Source organism: Capsicum annuum, chromosome 11, assembly GCF_002878395.1.
Source record: "Capsicum annuum cultivar UCD-10X-F1 chromosome 11, UCD10Xv1.1, whole genome shotgun sequence".
NCBI lineage: Eukaryota > Viridiplantae > Streptophyta > Magnoliopsida > Solanales > Solanaceae > Capsicum > Capsicum annuum.
Genome location: NC_061121.1, coordinates 13,198,197 through 13,204,865, shown reverse-complemented (window position 1 = coordinate 13,204,865; position 6,669 = coordinate 13,198,197). Strand labels below are relative to the sequence as shown.

Genomic DNA, 6,669 nt, shown 5'->3' with positions numbered 1-6,669 from the left:
GTCGCTTTTTCTAAAAATAATGAAAAATTTAAAATAATTATATATTGCAACGGACAGCGTCGCTTTTCTAGAATTAATATTTCTAAAAATAAAAATTATAGTTACATTGTTGGTCGCTTTTAATAAAAATAAATAAAAATAAAAATTAAATTTAAAATGCGACAGACAACGTCTCTTTTCAAAAAAATAATTTATATTTAATTTTAATAAAAGCGAAGCTATCCGTCGCTTTTTGTTAAAAAAAAAAAATTACAAATTGTGATGGACAGCGTCACTTTTCTCGAATTAATATTTTAAAAAATAAAAATTATAGCGACGTTGTCCGTCGCTTTTAATAAAATAAATAAAAATAAAAACTAAATTTAAAAATCGACAGACTACGTCATTTTTAAAAAAATAATAATTATTATTTTTTAATAAATTACAACGCTGTCCATCGCTTTTATTAAAAAAAATATAAATTACTTTTTAATTACTTGACACAAAAATCCGTGAAAAAAGCGGCGTATATTAAGGCGTTGGCCGTCGCTTTTAATAAAAAATAAATAAAAACTAAAATTAAGCTTAAAAAGCAACGACCAACGTCGCTTTTCTCGTCGCTTTTTAAAGCGACACAATCCGTCGCTTTTTTGCGTTGCTTTTTAGCCCTTTTTTAGTAGTGAGAAATTTTTTTTTTGATATTTTCGTTATATAAAAATGTACCAAGCTCCTATTGAAGGGAATTTGTTTTTTTTTTTGGAGTTTTTGAATTGTGAATGCTTACTAAAGAAATAAAAGAATTTTTTTTAACGTTTTTAATTTTTGGGGAAATGAGTACAAAAAGTAAAAAAAAGACATTTTTTTTTGAATTTTTGAATTGTGAAAAACAAAAGTCATAAAGAACCCTAAAAAATACCAAATCTCTTTTTTTCCCTTTTTTTTTTTCTTCCTTTTTTCAACAATTTCCTTCCTACACTGTAATACCCCAAAACATCCAAACCAATATTAGAGCCATGTACCAAGCTCATGCATAGTACATCTTGGTTATTTTACAGTTTTATGAGTAAGTTAGATGTATATTAAGGCTTTTAATAACTCCTAGCTATCAAACGAATCAAAACATTCCTTACAGATTGAATTCTTGAGAAGGATATTGGTATAGTCAACTTCAAACGATCATATCTCTCATTATACTTGGAATTTTTGAGCTCATGACCTATAAACAGATATATAATTGAATTAGCTTTCCAACGATACCAATTTTTCCTAAATCCAATATCGGAGCAAAGAGTTATCCCCATTTTATTCCAGCATGTCAAGCTAGAAAACGGTGACGACGTTTCTGACGGGCTATCACATTTCTGACGACCTTTTTGACGACGTCGTCACATTTTGACGACATTTCTGATGACGTCATCAGCCCTAGGCAGAAAATCAAGAATTTGGACCCCTTTTGTGATGACCATTCATGACGGCCTATCACGGACCTGATGGCCTGTCACGGATGACGTCATAAGTATATTTTTCCAGCAATTCAAGGGCATTTTTGCAAGGGTATTTTGGTCATTTCCTTCACCTTCCACGACTTAAAACCCTAAAGAGGCATAATTTTTCTCATTTTTATCCAGTTAAGCATCTCAAAAACCCTCTCTTACACTCTCAACCACAAGATTAAGGTTTCCATCAAACTCATCTCTCAAAAGCAAGATTCAAGCCTTTTTCCAAGATAATCAAGAATTAAGTTTTCCCAATCCAAGAACTCTCCAGCAAATCATCAAGGTTTCCTTTCTAAGGTATGCGTAGTGTTCATCTATGGATCCAATCCGTTCATAGAGCTCAAGAACCATGTTTTAAATATTATTTTGTAAACTTTTTGTGGTGATATGAGTATGTACATGTTGACGATTGTTGTTTAAGTTTCAATGTGATGTCTAAAGGTGTTTTCATGGAATATATATGTTTATTAATTGAAAACCATGAACTTTAGGTGGTTTAATATGGTGCAAGTATGAAAGCCACCTATGCCTTAAAGAATGCATGCAAGGAATTTGATAAAATGCTTAGGATGCTAGAAATTCATGTTTGTATGGTTCTATGATGTCTAAATGACAAGTCCATGTTAGCTATATACTTCAATATGAATTCCATACTTTTTATGTGTTGCTATTGTGGTGGTATGAAGCATGTAAGATAATGGAGATATACAATATGTACACGAAATATATCCATGCATTCCCTACAATGTTTAAGATGTTGAATAACTATATGAAATATGATATCCCCTACTTATGATATTATGAATTATGGACTCAAATCTTGTGATCAAGTCATGTCATGTGTGTCAGTTTCCTTCTATCGAGTCCTGGGGGTGTTCGTACCTAAAAATATAGTTGTGTACCTAGAGCCATGTCATGTTATCACGATACTCTCAGTCAAGCCATGATCTATAGAATTCAGTCAATCATGTGAGTCAGGAAAATCTAGTAACCTCAGTAATCTTAGTAGTTCAGTAATCTCAGCGATCTCAGTACTCAGTAATATCTATAACCTCAGTATTCAAAGTCAATCTCAGTAACTTCAGTACTCTCAACTAGTCCTCAGAACTCATTATATTTCGTCCGTTATCGGAATCTAGTAAACTCAGTTTTAGTTCCGCTAAACAATACCACTAGTATCAGTTCAGTTAATCAGTTCAGTTAAGTTATTTAGTTCAGCCCAGTTATTCAGTTCAGTGTCTTTCAGATGGGAGTAGGATTTAGCACCGAGCAAACCTAGAGATAGGGGCTCACCCTCTAGAATAGGACTGAGATCCCTAGAAGCAATTCCTAAGTTCCAGAACTACGTTGACAGCGTAGGTACGAGATGTCACCCATTAGATAGGACTGACATACTCAAGGGTCACCCGTTAGCACATTTATATGTATAGGACTGATCCCAAGAGTCACCTGTTAGATCAGGACTAACTCTACAGTAAATGTCTTTAGTGGTGGTGCGGTACTGACACCCTTCCAGTCAGGGCAAAGATTAGACCCCAGTCAGCTTAGCTTGGGGCATGTCATTAGATGAACACATCCCACAGTTTTAATTATAGATTCAGGACTGTCAGATACAGTCAACTCAGTTCAATAGTACAGATTTAGTACTGTTAGAGACAATCAATCCTTATCATTATAAATAGACTACAAGATCACCTATTAGACAGGACTGATCTCAACTATAGTTAAACAGTATCAAAATCATCAGATTTAAAGATCACCCGCTAGATAGGACTAATCTCAAATTCAGTTACTCAATATAAAACTGAACTCAGATAGTTCCATCAGAACATAGACTGTCAGATATAATTGCTCAGTATCAGTTACATCGATTAGGCCGATCATCATAGTTATATTAGTTATATTAGTTATATTAGTTTTCTGAACTCATGTATCAGTCATATCAGTTATCAGAATTCATAATATCAGTATTCAGCTTCAGGACTGTCAGACACAGTCAACTAGACCAGTTCTTCATAATTCAAATTATTAGAAATAGTCGTTCATCTATTCAGTATCTCAGTATTAGTACACTCATGTTGTTAGTATTCAGACTCAGTAGTCAGTATCTTCACGAGTTCAATTACAGTTATGTATGCATGTATGTATTCTCACGTTCATATTAGTCAGGATTGTTCATACATATAACCCTTTGCATTTAGCCTACCCCACTCGTATGCTCAATACATTCAGATATACTGACGCATTTGCGCTATGGTGCTTTCTCTTATGTTACACTATAGGTTCAGAGGCATGAGCTCCAGATCAGCAGTAGCATTCCAGTGTTCAGAGTTTGCAATGAGTCTTTCTCATTTGAGGATGATATGATTATTGCTACATTTACTATTCAGTTGCTAGATGGAGTTAGTTGGATACATGTTCCTTAAAATCCTTATTCAATTCAGTTAGAGGCTTCAGACTAGATGTCAGATTAGATATTCAGATATCATATTTTTAGTATTTATGACTTATTTTGGTATTGTTATACCTTTTTCAGACATTTTGTTATTAGACGTTTATTCAGTTCGAACCATAAGGCCTTTCATGTTCATGTTTTCGCATTTTATGATATATTATGCAGTATACAGGTACAGATACCAGTCATGGGTTAGCTTGTGGTCCTTCGGGTTCATAAGCACCGTGTAGCATTCCGATTTAGAAAATCGAGGTATTACATACACACTTCCTTCTAACTCAAGCTTTTGCCCAAATCAGTCTGTCAAATGACCTCGTTACCCTCAAAGATGCAATATTTAGCATGTAGGAATGCTTTAGAGGTGAGTTTCCTACAAAGGACCAAGTGAGCCCCACTAGGTATTCAATATGATGCATATAAGCATGACCTAAAGGCTGACCTACGTTGAGGTTCACTAACAAGGCTGTTCAGGGGAGCGTATGATCGATAGTGACTGTTTTGCTTTCCACCTACTCCATAACATCGATAGCTCCCCCCTTAAAACAAGGGTGACTCAACTAGAGGCCGTGTACAATACGTGTACTACGGACTTATTGCAGAAAGAATGACTTGGGTTATGCACATGATGCCAGATATAAAGCGGTAACACATAAGATAAAAACTGTAAACAAAGAGCACGTAGGCACTCAACAATGATAATACAATAACACAAAACAACTCAAACAAAATGTCTATACACCTATAGTGCCAAACTAAACCGATACAACTCCAAAATAAGCTCGAATTCTGAAAAGTCCCCAGCAGAGTCGCCATCTGTCACACCCCTTTTTTAACAACAAAAAAGATTTATTTTAAGTTTGAAAAGGATTTTTATTACTAAAGTGACAAAAGATTGAAAATTTATTTTTTTTAAAAAAGGATCATTTATATTTTTTATTCAGAGTCGCCACTTGACATAATCCGGCGTGCCAAGTCACCTTTGAAAGATCCTTTTCAAACTAAATTTTGACTCTTTTAAACTGATCCGCGAACAGAGATTCCGATTAAGGAATTCTATTGACCGAGAAAAAGGTGTTAGGCATCCCTCGATCTCGTGGTTTGACCACGGTCTCTTGGTGGAGCATATCGGCTAATTTGACACTACAAAATCTATAAACCACACAAAAACAATCAATCAAACAAACAAATCTGAAAATATAGTGTCCCGTCCAACTATTACAAACTGAAATAAAAAAAAGATACTAAAAAGTAAACCTACGCTAACCTACACTAATCCTAAACTACACTCCAATGCCTTACTTGCTGCTTCAAGCCTTGATCACGAGCCTCCTTTGCGTACACGATGCTTCGGGGCATTCTCCGGTGAATAAATATAAATGACCACGGGGCATTCCCCTCCTAACTGAATACATCTTCAAATCTTGTGCGATAAAGTAAAAAAAAACATTCATACGCACACTCAATCATTCAACAAAACACCACATAAAATTTGCCTATCCAACTTAGCATTTGCCTATCCCACTCGACTTATCATAATACTATCAAGTTCGATTGACGTTTATTTCAAGTCAAACAATAACTCATGAATCAAACCAACCAAAATTTACCCTTTTTTTTTTATCAAGTTTCAATTCCACCCCAAATTTCTTTTTAATTCTTAACGAGATATCATTTCATTACACAGTCTATAACCAAACAATGAATCAAAACCAACAACTATTCATTGCCAACAATGATCAACCAACACACAATATTTCATTCAATGCACCAAAAATCACAAATAATGAAATAAAAGGGAAAGAGAGTAGAATCGGACCTCAATTTGAAGCTTTATTTCAATTAATTGATCTTTCCTAATAGAACCGCATCCAAACATAACCTCAATGTTGAACCTCAATCACAAACACAAATCATCAACTTCGATCTCGAACTGCAATTGACTCGGACCCAATTGCGAGCAAGGCTCCGCGAAGAACAAACAAAAACAAAAAACATCTAAATCAAGGCTCCGAATGAGAAAAACCAGAAGTTGGTATGACTACTTCCGGATGATAATTAACTAGAATCATCCTAAAAATGACCAATTCAAACCAGTGGTGACCGGAATTAAACGTTTTCCAGTGAAAGGATGCTATTTCCGGCCAAGAACGTCGAAACTGTCAAACCCCATCCCTTTTCTCTCCTCTCTCACTCAAATATTTCCTTCTCCTCTCTGTTTATTCCTCTCTTCGACCAGTTCTATCTCTACTCTATGTGTGTGTGCAGCAACAGAAAAAGGAGAAAAAAAATGAAGTCCTCCACAATGGCCTCCCCTTTTCTGTGAAATCGCCTATATCTATGTGTGTATTTGACAGATGCACGGCTATGGCATATTCTGGGTCCCCTCCGCTGTTATGTGGAGTGTATTATATATAAAATAGAAATGGTGAGGTGTTGTGTGGTGGACAAATTTCAGTGGGGCCCGTGAGTGGAAAATGTATATTGTATTTATTGTTAATGGAAAAAGGCCATCAGTAGTGGTCCCTCCCTATGCCTGTATGCTGCACAAGTATATATTCTGTGAAGCCCTCCAAAAACCTGAGGATGGGTAGCGAGGTGGGGGTATACGGGTAGGGGGTGGTGTACAGATGTGGGGTGTGAGGTGGGGTAGTGGTGAGGTGTAAAAAATTAGTTAGAATAAGATTAAATTTATTATGGATTTGGTTATTTTTGTGGGGTGTTATCACATAGGCGAGGGTG

General features: G+C 35.4%; 1 long non-coding RNA gene across 2 annotated transcripts in view; it reads right to left on the bottom strand.

Annotated features, from left to right (window-relative positions):
• The window catches only part of LOC107848472, a 14,824-nt gene extending 8,437 nt beyond the window's left edge, over positions 1–6,387 (bottom strand). For both annotated transcript variants that reach the window (XR_001668034.2, XR_001668035.2), the window contains exon 1: positions 5,747–6,387. This is a non-coding gene — a long non-coding RNA (uncharacterized LOC107848472). The remainder of the gene's footprint in view (positions 1–5,746) is intronic.
• Positions 6,388–6,669: the final 282 nt, after the last annotated feature.